This window comes from Cygnus atratus, chromosome 2, assembly GCF_013377495.2.
Source record: "Cygnus atratus isolate AKBS03 ecotype Queensland, Australia chromosome 2, CAtr_DNAZoo_HiC_assembly, whole genome shotgun sequence".
NCBI lineage: Eukaryota > Metazoa > Chordata > Aves > Anseriformes > Anatidae > Cygnus > Cygnus atratus.
Window position 1 is genome coordinate 149283264 of NC_066363.1, and position 13558 is coordinate 149296821.

The following is a 13558-nucleotide window of genomic DNA, read 5'->3' on the forward strand; positions in this document are numbered from 1 at the left end:
GTTGCAGCAGGTCGTTCAATTTCACAAGCAGACTGGGTTTTGTGTAACTGCATTAACGGTGTTTATCTCAAGCTGGAAAACACATTTTATCCGATTATTTTGTGAGGTTTTCTGCTGTCATTTTTTCTGATCTGTTTTTTATTTTTTTTTTCAGACAGCAGCGAATCTGAAAGCAGGTAATATGCTGTGTTTCACCTCCTAATCACCTGCTTGTAGTCAATGTCCAGCTGGGAGTTAGCAAGATAAGGAGATGGCATCAGTTAAAATTCCTGATTTATGGTTTTATTATGTGTACATTTAAATGACTGGCAGGAAGATACTGTACAAAAGAAGTATGTATTGTAAATAACAAGTAACTAGTGCGAGATACAGTTACGTGTTCTTAAACGTGGAGTTTTTATTGGTTTGGGCTGCAGCGGACGGAATGCAGAAGGTGAAACTTATCAGCATCGCCTTCTGGTTGAATCAGCAGCCTGTTGAGTAAGAAGTGAGCAATTGAATCACAGTGTTTCCAACAATAGGCTGTGGGAAACCCTTTGACTGTGGAAACTCCCTGTGCCACTGGATTTTCTTGTAACTGGAATGACTGGACTCCTACTGCTGCTGCCTTCTTGATTTTTTAATGAGTATTTTCAAAAGAACTTAGCCAATATTTGGGCCCTTTCCATGCAATGTCAGGGCAACGCTCTTATTTTTAATGTAGCAACAGCAACAGAGGACTGAGGGAGCTGCAGTGTCTCTTGCTGACTTCACACACTGGAGTGGCCCAAGTGATGGGGACCCAGGCTGGCTTGGCCAGGTCAAGTGTCCCCCTATTCTGGGAGAGCTCTCAAGTGGCCAGACTGACAGCATATTGTGCCTGCTCTCTCTCCCACTCTGCTTTCTAGGTTAGAAGAGATGTTGCCTGGGGACTCCAATTGCTGTCTCTTCTTTTCAAGCATTTAGGTTATTGGAGGGCTGTAAGAGCTGGGGTAAATTTTCTGAAGTCCCCAGGCTTCTCTAAATAAAACAAATCACAAGATACTCTAGGTCTATCTAGAGAACAAGGAAGACATAACTAACTCTCCTAATGTTGCATTATTCCTGCCTCTCTTTTCTTCTCCTGCACCCCCATGTCTCATCTCTCCACTAAATTTGGCAGGGAAAGAGGATCTGGCCTTTTCTTTTTTCCCTGCATATTAGAGAAATGTTGAGTTTGGTAGTGGCACACTGGCAAAGGTGACTTAGTGCTTCCTGCTGTAAGTTACCGCTTTGCCAAGCAGAGATTTATCGTGCTAGCATCCTGTCTTTCTTTTCTAAGTCTGAGCATTGTGAGGAAGCATGAAATCCAAGCCTGGGTGATGTGGAAGAAGAACATAGGAGGTGTGTTTAAGAAGGGTTTTCAGCATCATACGAAAGAATGGCTGAGAGCTGGAAGAGGCAGACGGAAAGGTAAAGGGCTTAGGAAGTCAGGAATTCATATAGATACATGGAAAGGAGGCTGTTTGAAAGAATACTCTGAAAATGATGCTGTTAAGCTGGAAGAAATAGATGGGAGTATTAGAAGTTGTCTTGATGTTTGGGTTTTTGTCCCTGCCCCAGCTTTCCCATGCTGTTTCAGGCGAGTGATTTATACCAACGTGTCAGTGGCTGCTGATGTCTTCTGTGTTTCCTGATTGTCCTGCGTGGAAACCGATTCGAGCTCTTGAGTGCTTGAGCTCAGCTTGTAAATTAAATCAATGGGAATTATAGTTTGAACATGTGAAGTGAAATTAAACGTGTTCTTCGTTGCTTTTTGTCTATAAAAGTGCATACAATTGGTGTAGGTGTGCATCTTGCATGGGAGTTGAAGTCTGGTTCACTCAGCCCTGTGTGCTGTTACCTCCCGTCAAGTGTTGAGTCTTTCCTTGACAACGATGAGGGATGCTCCTGTGTTCCTTATTCAAGAGCAGTTTTGTCTCTACAAAATATACAGGAACTACTCTTATATTTATTTTGTATTTTTGGTAATAGTTACTTTTTATTTATAAAATAAATTAATATAAATTTTATTTATTTTTGGTGATAGTTCATTGCAGGGGCAGTAGGGGGATGTTTGTTCGCTCTGTCAGTAATGTAGAGCAGATTCCTCAGTACTGAGGTCTCTTATCTTCATGGCCAAGTGTATAGGTTTTAATCCTGCTGAGGAATAATTCCTTTCAGCGCAGTTTTTAACTGACCTAAGCAGCATTGCAGAAAAGGAAAGGATCCTATTTAAAACTCTACTGTACAGGAAAGTCCAGGGGCTATATTTGACTCACAAACGGTTTAGAAGAATTCCAGCTTCTTCACTTAGCGCACAATGCTCTCCTGACTTGGGCAATCCTCCTTGGCCTGAGAAAAACGAAAGGGACTTGCAGATAACGTCTTTGTTACTTAGGCTCTGCCAGCGTAGCCGTGCTGGCAGTGAATCCTACTGGAGAAGGCTCTGCCAGTATATCCAAGTCATGCCTTTTGACAAAGCAAACGAAGCCAGCAAAACACTCTGAGGAGCGGTAGCCGCACGTGCAGCGTGGGTTTTGAAGGAACAGCAAGGTCAACCAGGGGATGTGGTGCCACCTGGCCCCCGTGCTCCTTGGTGGCACAGCTGTGGCAGCAGAGCTAACGTGGTGACCATGTCCAGGCTGCGTGGCTGGCGCTGACAGTGTCATCAGTGACCCTGCTGCCTATTAAGAGACAGGGCTGGGCCTCAAAATCAGGTTGTCACTTGGTCTTCTGCACGGCTGAGTACCGGGAAGACCATGGATCCCTCGGGATTGTTGTTTTTCAGTTGGTTCAGGACTGTGCCAGCGCACAGTGATTGGCACTGGGACACCCACTAAGGTGCTGTCATTGAAACCATTTTTGACATGAAGCTTCCTAAGGCCTTACTGGGTTTGAGAGAGGCTCAAGAAACAGCCTGGTTTGGTGCAGATGCTTTCTTAATGAGCGCTTTGCTCTTCTTTTTATTCTTGCTACACTGTCATGACAACATTTTTTAGGGCAAAATCCACTGGCGATATCTGTATCTGTAACTGTGACCTTTACTGTTCCAGCTGACTTCAGAGCACTGGCTCTGTTAGATACGTGCAATGTATCGGTGTTTCTCGATCCTGAAACTTTGCATGCCAGTCATGACAATTCTGAGACCTTCATTTCCTCAAAAAAGCCCTCTGCTACACAGAAGCTGCTCAGGAATACATCTTTGAAGTCTGCTACCGTCAAAATGGCTTAAGTGGAATCGATAAATCTCTTCTTGGGCTGGTAGGAAAAGTAGAAAGAGCTCTTGTAGTCTTTCACTGCATTTATTAGGACTTTGTAATTGTAGAAGCCAGTGAATCTGTCTTGAAGTTCACATATAGTGTGCTGAAGTGCACCATCAGCAGTAACATTCAATCCCCTGGTGAAAGACACTGTATGGGTGCAGTGTTTTCTCTCCCAGCACATAGATTTCTGGAGAACTTGCTTCATCTTTTTACTTTTTGTTAACACTGGGTACCTCCATGGCCATTATTTTGGTACCATGGATGCTAGTTGAAATTGCTCTTTACTTCTTGGTTACGTGCTGTTTACCAATGAAGCCACTTCAGACCAATAATTCATCTTACAGAATAAGCGAAATACGGACATTGGGTCAAATCCTTACCATGACTGATGCAGGACAAGAGAGGAAAATAATATGACTGTAGTTGTGCCTCTGCATAAGTATAGTGCCATAGGACTTACTAAAACTTTTGCAGGCAGACTTTAATTCTTGCATTTTCTGGCTTTGGAGTTCTTTAACTTTTTAAAGTTTATTCTTTGCAATTCCTTTGACATAGTTTATTATAATAGTGTAATGCTTGCTTTGTCCTGCTGCAGTCTCCAAGCTGCAATACAAACAGTGCGGCTCTGTTGTAGTCATGTACTGCGTTCGCTGCAGAAACTGGGACAAGGATGCATTTCAACACATTTCTAACATTTACTTTCTAATATTTACTTTACCTTTTGTGTCTGTCTCTATGAGTTGGGCTAAGCATTTGATGAAAGCTGATTTTTTATTTTTATTTTTTTTTAATTTCCCCAGAATTAGTAATCCATGTGTATAGTTCACTACAATAATCACAGAATGGGTTGGTTTGGAAGGGACCTTAAAGATCACCCAGTTGCAAACCCCTGCCATGGGCAGGGACACCTCCCACTAGACCAGGTTGCCCAGGACCCCATCCAACATGACCTTGAACACCTCCAGAGAGTGTTAATACATTAGAGTCCGCATTTAATAACCTGCAGTAAAAAATACTTCTCTAGTAAGCGGTATATAAAGAAGTAGGAGTAGCGTTCTTTGATTTATGTGGGTTATATAGCACATCTTTAGTAGTGTCTCTGAGTGTCTCGCAGCAAGCATAAAAAAGTGTCCTACTTTTTGGCTACTAAACCCTGGAAACCCTTGCACACACACATAGGTTTGTTTGACTTTGCTGTGATTATTTGCATTTGTCAAGCTAAATGTTTTCCTAAATATTTGCAGTGTCAACTCTGTAGCTGCTGAAACGTCTCTCGGCTTGTGTGGGTAGAGGTGAGGCAGCAGGGGCCACAGCTGGTTAGCAGAGCGAGGATTTGAGGGAAAAGAAGTATTCTGGACTTAGGACCAGCAGATGGAAACGGGACCTCCGTAAGTGGGGTGGAAACAGGGAGAGTATTTACAACAAATCTGCAAAATAAATCCTCAGGACTCCGTCTTAATATGAAAGTTGCATTTGTTGTGCTGGGCAGCAGAGCTGTCCAATAGGTGGGAAACCAGCCTGGGATGAAGGAAGGACTGGGAACTGTTCTCGGGTCTGCTAAGAGCTTATGTGGTTGACCCTTACAAATTGTTTTGCCCTGAGCCGTGGGCTATGGTCCCGTGTTCCTCAACACCACTTTTGTGCTGTACCGAATCACCTGGTAGCACGTTCAGATAAGCCAGATCACACGACATCACGCTCCTGCTGGCTGCGTGCCACCTGCAGAAGGACAGACGCTACCTGCTGGAGCATCACCCGGTGCAAAATTAGAATTGGCAGAGTGGGTTGCACTTCATCAGTGCGTCATGCGGCTGTGGTGTTTTTGATCTTGTGCTAGACATACTGAAACTGAATTTACTATCTGGTTCAACCACGATCTCCGTTTCCACATCTGTGAAATGTGAACAGGATCCCATATCTGTCTGTAAAGAGACCTATTTTTTTTCTGTCGGAAGATTTCAAAGCAATTTGAATTCAGCTTCGTTATGATTTTACTTGAATGCTCGGGATGGTAATTGGCAGTCTGAACTGTTTCTGGAATTCCAGAAGGTCACAGCAGAGAGCAACCGAAAGGCGCTGTGGTTTGGATCCCTGCTTTTCTAGGCAATGGCTGCATTTCAGAGTCAACATGAGTTAATTCTGCCTGGCTTAGCTTAGCCTAGAGCAGAGAGATAAAAATATGAAATGTAGGTGTTGAGGTAGACAGCCAGTGCAAAGTAGAAGGCCATCTTCATCTCAGATCATGGATTTTTTTTTTTGTTGTTGTTGATGATGAAACTTATTACAGGAAACACTGGAGCTGGAGCTTCACTAGACCAGTCGTGAAAATAGCCTTTCCAATTAACCATCTCATCTAGAAAGCTCCTGCTGACAGTCCAAGGATTTAAATGCTGGGGCCAGGGTTGGGGGGAGTGCTAAAGGCTGAATGATTCTCAGCAGCGGGGGTTTTCACTTGAAATTAGTTTCTCCTGTTAATTGAACACACCCAGTTTGATCAGTGTCTTTGGGGAGATCATTCTGGAATGCCTTCCGTAAAATGTCTCTCTCCAAATGTTTGGCATTGTTTTAATTAGTGTAATTGTTTCCAGAGATTATATGTGTATGTTTGGTATTTTCATATTCCTCCCCTGAAAGTTTAAATGTTAGGCCACTCATTTAAACACATGTATTCTTTCTTCTAGCGTGTTTTTGCTGACCTTATCAATAAAAGCATTAAGCTCCCCAGATTTTCCCTCTGCATAATTCCTAGCAGCTTTATAATAAATCACAGATAAAACGTTGCTTACAGCATTAACTGGATCACACTTTTTTTTTTTTTTTGATTGTCTGGCTGCTAGTACTGAACGCGCTGCATTCTTGTGACTTCATGATATGCATTGATCTGAGTGTCTGTCTTTTATTGAATTACATGCCTAGGGCCTTTGCTAAAATGGGGAGAACTGAAGGTTTGTGGAGCATTTCTGTTTTATTTTTTAACGCTGGGAGTTAAAGAGCAGCTTTTTGATGTTTCTTGTATTTCACTAACTTAAATAATGGATCGCTTTGGATTTTCAGCACTTGCCCGCAACCTGTTCTGCAGATGTGGAATTGTCTTTCCTTCTCACCTTTCTCATTGCTCCTGTTGATGGGAGGTAGTGCTTTGATTTAAAAGAAAAAAAAAAGAAGAGTGCCTTCTTTGTGGTTGTGGTTTGCTGCAGTATGCAACTCTGCCTATTTTAATGCCTCTTAAAATTATAAATATATATATTTCTGCTTAAAAGCACATACACATTTAATTATCTTTCCAACTTGAGATAGAGGTTTCAAAAAAGACCTAAATCCTGCCAGAAATCAATACCAGCTGTCATGGTATCTCCCAAATGCAGTCCCGCTGTTGATAACCTGCTGTGAGTTACAAACACTGTGCTCGATAATAAAGGTTGGCAAACTGAACTAATTTCTGGGATCTCAGCTTATTTAGCCGAGCTAAGTGCGCGACCTGACTAAGCTGATTTAACCAGCTGAAGTATTTCATTTATCCCCAGACTTGTGTGTTAATATTGAAACATATTTTAAAAGACTTAAGTGTGTGTATCAATACACTCATATCTTCCTTGTAAAGTGTGTTGTTCACATTAACGGGCTCACACACATGCACCTGATAAATTCCACAAAAGCAGAGAAATTAAAAGCTCTGTGATGTTGCTACTTTTAACTCTGCCTTTTTTTTTTTTTTTTTTGGAGATGTTTGTGCCTTGCTGCATTGCCAGTGCTTCCGTATGAACATTCCTCGGCGTTTGTTCCACTAGATGCTCATCCTTTGTTCAAAGCTGTTACTGTGCTATTTTTTCCCCAGCAGTCTGTTGTGTTGGGAAAGGAGAGTAAAGTAAGGGATTGGATGCGAAGGCGAGTACACAAGGGTTTCTGGAAAGATGGCAGCTTCTGCAGGGCAGTCTCGCCGGGTGTGGTTTTGTGGTGTGTGGTAATTGCTGTAATGAAGTGTGGGCTGCGGATGAAATGTTTCTCCACAGATATTTTTATGCTTACTTGGAGGTGATCAAGGGATACAGGTAAAGGCTGGGCTGTGCCAGAGGCAGTACGGTCCAGTTCAGTAAAATCTTGGAGTGAAATGGGGTGTTTATGGATTTAGCTACGAAAATCCCCACCGTACCCCCTTAACATCAAACAACCCTGCCTTCCCCCACTCCAGGCTGCTAAACTCCACTAACTGCTGCAGTCACAGCCCTCTTCAGCACCTCTTTTCTCAGGAACCACGGAATCATCTAGGCTGTAAAAGACCTTCAAGATCATCAAGTCCAACCATCAACCTGACCTACCAAGTCCTGTCGCTAAACCACGTCCCTTAGTGCCACGTCCACACGTCTCTTAAATACCTCCAGGGACGGGGACTCCACCATGTCCCTGGGCAGCCCCTTTTAATGCTTAATCACCCTCTCCATGAAGAAATTCTTCCTGATACCTAATGTAAACCACCCCGGTGCAACTTGAGACCGTTTCCTCATATCCTATCATGTGTCACCTGAGAAAGGAGACCAACACCCTCCTGGCTACAGCCTCGTTTCAGGTGGAGCAAGGAGGTCTCCCCTCAGCCTCCTCTTCTCCAGATTAAACTACCCCCATTCCCTCAGCTGCTCCTTGTAAGTCTTACTTTCTGGTCCCTTCACCAGCTTTGTTACACTTCTCTGAACATGTTCCAGCAACTCAATATCCTTCTTGTAGCGAGGGGCCCAAAGCTGAACACAATATTCAAGCTGCAGCCTCAGCAATGCTGCATACAAGGGGACAATCCCTTCCCTGGTCCTGCTAGCCACACTACTTCTGATGCAGGTCAGGATGCCATTGGCCTTCTTGGCCACCTGGGCACACTGCTGGCTTATGTTCAACCAAGTGTTGGCCAGCACCCCCAGGTCCTTCTCTGCCAGGCAGCTTTCCAGCCACTCTTCCCCAAGCCTGTGCCGCTGCATGGGGTGGTTATGACCCAAGACTTACCCCTGTTGGATGTCCTGTGATTGGCACGTTGATTATTGTCAGTTTGCTGGGCAGCTGCACTTCTCTCTCCCTGCTTCCTCTCTTACAGCCCTAAGATTTAGAATCCCTTTCTCATGCTCTTTCGACCAAAAGCAGACGTGGCTGTTGTTAGTTTGATGGCATTCACTTGGAGAAGACTTACAGAAACATTGGCTTTTCCCCCATCCACACCAGTGCATGGTATCTCTGTCCTCAGGACAGCTAGTCGTTCTCCCTAATCTACCAGTTAAGTTTACATATACATATATATGGCCTTCTTCTTCGGTCAGGCTTAAAAATGTATATCCAGACAAATGCCATCAACCAGGTTTGTATGTACAACATAGAAAACTATAGTTGTAATGTCTTACAGCTCAAAATGACCCATTTCGGAATCCCCCAAACTCATTCCTCCTTAGATTAGTTCTTTTCATTGCTTATAAGTCTGTTAAATTGTTAATAGAAGAATGTTTGTGTTTTGTTTGTTTTTTTTTTTTTGTTTTATGGTAAGGAGAAAATCCAGCTAAAGCAAAAAGCACCTATAGAGGATCATAGGTGTGGCTTTACTTCTGTTCAAGGAGAAACTGTCAATTCATTCAGATAAGAGGTGACTAAAATAGCCGTAAGTACAGTCATGGATGGAACAGAAATGCTTATTCACAATGTGTCACATAAAACCAAAGAGACCTTTAGTGAAATTATCCGGCAGCAAATTTTAAGCCAGCAAAAGGAAGTAAGTTTTTATATAGTGAATGATTAAATTGTGGAATTAATTGCCACGGGATGTTATGGAGATCAAAAGCAATAATTGGTTCAAAAAACTCCTAGACAAATTCATGGAAGAAAAACTCCCTGATGACTATTGGACATAAAGATACAAACATAGTCACTCTCTTGGGAAATCCCTAAACTGCAGGCTGATAGAAGTACGGAAGGTATATGGTGGGGAACAGGGGAATATCTTTTTGTTTGGCACTCTTGTTATACTCCTACTCCAGAATTTTGCTTCTGCCACTGTCAAAGATGAAAATATGGTAGATTGATCCCTGGTCTGATGCAGTGCTTGCATCTTTATGCAACAGAAATAAAACTACACAGAAGATATAGACTCAGCAAGCACTACTGCATCCTGAAATCTATGTTGATTGCCTACTTAGCTTTAGAGGCATAACATTTGCACTCTGTTTCAAACCTATTTTGGAACATAGTCCTATCTAAAAACTACCTTTCACCTCCATAATTTTAATATGTGGAAAGTCTTCAAGGTATCTAGTAATTTATCTCTGTGTTCTTGCTCTTATACTTGATTTAAAAAAATCAGTAAATGAACATCTCCTGCTTTGGGCATTGTTACATAATTGAAAAATTCTTAATCTCAAAGCTCACTTCAAATCCGTATCATATAAAACCACACAAACCATTTAATAATTAGGTACCAGCAGATAAAATCCTCCTTGAAGTTAGCAGAGCTACACCCACTTGGACCAAAGAAGGGAGAAGTCTTCAGCTAGATCCTTGTCATGTAGCCAGTTTTCTCCCTTAATGCCCAAGAAAAACTTAATAACTTGTTCTAAATAACAAATCAAGCATGTAACATTGATGAGAGGAAGTGAGCTACAGCTCTGGGTGTCTAATGGGGCCCTTTCTTATAAATTTGATGAAATTCCAACTGAAGCACCTGATCTGATCTCAAGCACACCAAAGTTGATGAAGTGTTCTCCTGGACAGCTAAGGTCCCTGCAGTATAGGTTTTCTACTTATTTTAGTAGATGAGAATCTGAAAGTTTTAAGAACAGTTCTTGAGATTCTTGGATCAGTAAACATAAAAAATGCCTTTTATACCCCATCCAGCAGTGGTATAAACTAGAAAGGTCCAACTGGGGTTATATATATGACCAACAAAGTTCTGGTATGGGTTGCTTATTACAGGAGACAATAAATAAGAGACCATCAAGCATGTTCTCTTTTTTAAAAAAGAAAACACTAAGCTGGATAGCGCTGTCAGAAAAAAATGTAATTTTACACTTTTTTCATATGCGGAGGAAAGCTTGGGTCCGCCATTTTGTAACTCTTTTTCAAGTAATTTTTACCTCTTCCCAAACTCCAGTTTTGCCATGGCCCTCTTGAACCGAGGAGCTTGAAACTGGGTGCAATATTCCAGCTGCCTCCTAGTCCATGCTTTGCAGGGGGGGATAGTAACTTCCCTGCTCCTGCTGGCCATGCTGCTCCCAATACTGCTCCTCCTGTCCTATGGACAAGACTGCTGAGAGTGCATTGTTTCAGCAGCCAGGTTGTTCGTGAGGATATTGAACATTTTCAGCCCTCCTGTTCACCACTAAAGTATTCTGCTAGGTGCAGGCTACCAATTAGATGTCAAACTAATGTTTACCATCTGTGTTACCCTCGCAGCCCGGCTGTCACGGTAATTTTCAATCTACCGACCAGAGCATTTGATTACATCCACCGCCCTGCCCATGTCTGCACAGCAGGTCATTTCATCCCATAAGGCAATCGGGTTGATCAAGCGTGAGCTGCCCTTTGTATGTCCACCTTGGTTATTGCTGATTGCCTTTTTGTTCCCTGCACGTTTGGAAGCGAGTTCCAGCAGGATGTGGTACGTAATCTTTCCAGGGGCTGAGGTGAGGCCAACCTTATAGTTAGTTACCTGTGTCCTTTCTCGTGCCCTTTTTAAAGACAGGTGTAGCGCTGGCCTTTTGCCAGTTATCGTGGACCTGCTCTCTCGGTCATGCTTTTTTGTAGGTACAGGTGTCTTGGAGTCACGTCAGCCAGCTCTTCCAGCACTTTCAGGTAAATCTTGTCTGGCATCCTGGGTTTGAACACATCCAGCTACTTTTTAACTCGTTCCTAACTTGTCTTCTGTGACCTGTTCCTTGCCAAACAATCATGATACAGCTGGAAATCTAGGAGTAATCATTGCCCGTGAAGATTTAGGCAGAAATGTACTGAGTACTTCAGCCTTTTCCATCTCAACAGCCACTAGGCTGTCTCCCTTGTTCAATAACATCCCCACATTTCCTCTGAGCTTACAGAAATCCTTGCTGCTCTCGCTTGTGTTAACACTAAATGGGCTTTGGGTTTCCTGATTTTGTCCCTAAGTGTCAGAGCACTGCTTTTGTGTTCCTTTTTCGCTGCCTATTCTTGTTTCCTTTATGCTGTCCTTTCGCATTTCAGTTCATGAGGAGCTCCTTGCTTTTTCAAGTAATCCTTCTACTGAAATTTCTAGCTTTCTTGTACAACAGGATTATTTATTCCTGACCTATCAATAAATTTTCTGTAAAAAAAATCACCACCTATCATAGGCACCTTTTGTGTCAGTTTCCCACGAGTTTCTGCTGAAGAATTCCTTGAATAACCCAGGGTCCACTTGCATAAAATCCTGAATCCTAAATCTTCTGCTTACCTTCCTGGCCTTTTTCTGGATCCTGAATGCAGTCAGCTTGTGGTAACTGATCCCAAGCTGCTATCTGTGACCACAGTTGCCACTTGTTTGTGTGCAGAGGGCAAGTAGAGTATTACCCTTGCTTGGTCTCTCTAGTGTCTGCATTAAAAGGTTATCACCAATGCAGCCTAGAAACATACCGGATTGCTTGCACAGTGCCATGGGGCCCACATGGTTGAAATCCCCAGTGAGGACCAAGGCCGATAAGTGAGTTGTTTTGGGTTATCCACCTCTTCCCCTTGGTCAGATGGCCTGTAACAGGCCCCCAGTGCCACGAGACCAATATTGCATTTGCTTTGGACCAGAAGAGCCCTGGTGGATCAGTCTGTTTCACCCTGGAACTCTGCATGGACAGTGAAACACTTTGTAAGCAGGTGCAATTGCCCTTTTTCCTCACTGCTTGTTCTCCTGTGACACTTTTCCAGTCACGAATGGTATCCCATTAATCTTTGTGATCCTGATCACAGTTGTAACTCTCTGACTGCGAACAGACTTCCAGCTCTTGTTGGTTGCCCAAGCTCTGTGCATTGGTATCCAGACACTTGTGGTAATCCTCTGCATGCCCTCCTTTCCAAACAGAAATGTGTAACTTTCCCTTCTGGCATGGAGTTGGAAAGGCTGGCTGAGTGATGGCAGTCTGTCTGCACTGGCGGTGACCCAGGCCCTGGACACACATCAGACCTACCTGGATAACAGGGATAGATTCCTCTGTCTCACGTGGAGGAGCATCACCAGCCACTAACACGGGTATTTCCCTTAGTGCTGGTACTAATCCAAAGACTTGAGATACCCGCTTAGTATTTTCTCCCAAAACACCCACTACTTTTCCTGAAACAGGAGGAAAGAGAGCTTTATTCCTGTTACCTGAAGTCACAGGCTTCCAGCTTCCACCCTCTGCAAGTCCGTATCTTCTTCCTTCCCTCACGCCTTCCTTCTTGCCCTGCTGGGGCCTCGGAGAAACTTCTTCAAAGCTCCTGCAGGTCTCCAGAGGTCACCCCTGATGTGGCAGAGCCTGCCTGCCTCTCCTGGCACCTTCTCACCACGCACAGCAGTGACTCGATCAATCGGAGTACACCTCCCCGGCCCAGGCCATGGCTCCCTGCCCTAGGGAGGAGCACCGAGTGCCTGAGCAGGCCCCGGGTGGCACCGTGTCCCCTCAGCGCTTCCATGGAGGGACCTGAAGCACCAGAAGGGGCCACACTGCTGACTTGTGTTGTCTTTTCACCATTTGGGGAGACTTCTTTGTGCTCCCCGCAATCCAACAGCCTTATAAACCGCTCTGCTTCTGTCTTCGTGTCCTGATGGCCCGGCGACTTGCTGCTGGTGCTCCCTGGGGTGCTAGAGGAGGAGGAAGCTGATGCAGGTTAACTCTGCCCCTCCTGGGACCTGTACCTGGCAGCGAGCCTCGTATCCTGCCAGTTACTTCGTTCCCTGCCTTGTTTGCTTGCCGTGGGATCACCGGCACCGCCACGCGTCGCTTCCCCTTGCGCTGCTGTTCGGCACAAGGGTTGGAAACTGGAGCTGAGCTAGTTCTGCTGCTTTGCCAGTGGGACTAGCAGCCCTAGTTAGGGGTAGGCAAATTAAGGTGATTTACGCAGGATTTGTTTTTATGTGCTTTCCACAACAACCGTTCAATAAAGTAAATATATGTTGTTGTTTTCCTTCTGTAAAGTATTTTTAGTAAATCCTCGGTGCCGGTTTTATTGAATGACTAATGCATTTTGGTACATCTGAATTACATCTATACTGAGTCATTTTGTTTTGTAATGACATATTTAAATGTTTAAATCTCTACAGAAATTAAATATTGTAAAAGACTTTAACCTTT

General features: G+C 43.7%; 1 protein-coding gene and 1 long non-coding RNA gene across 2 annotated transcripts in view; both read left to right on the forward strand.

The window, feature by feature from the left end:
* Positions 1 to 13558, forward strand: part of NSMCE2 (NSE2 (MMS21) homolog, SMC5-SMC6 complex SUMO ligase) — a 130029-nt gene that overhangs the window by 32283 nt on the left and 84188 nt on the right. The window lies entirely within an intron of this gene.
* On the forward strand, positions 10697 to 13533 carry LOC118252667 (uncharacterized). Its single transcript, XR_004780205.2, has 3 exons — positions 10697 to 10884; positions 11031 to 11078; positions 12310 to 13533. It is a non-coding gene; the product is annotated as an uncharacterized LOC118252667 (long non-coding RNA).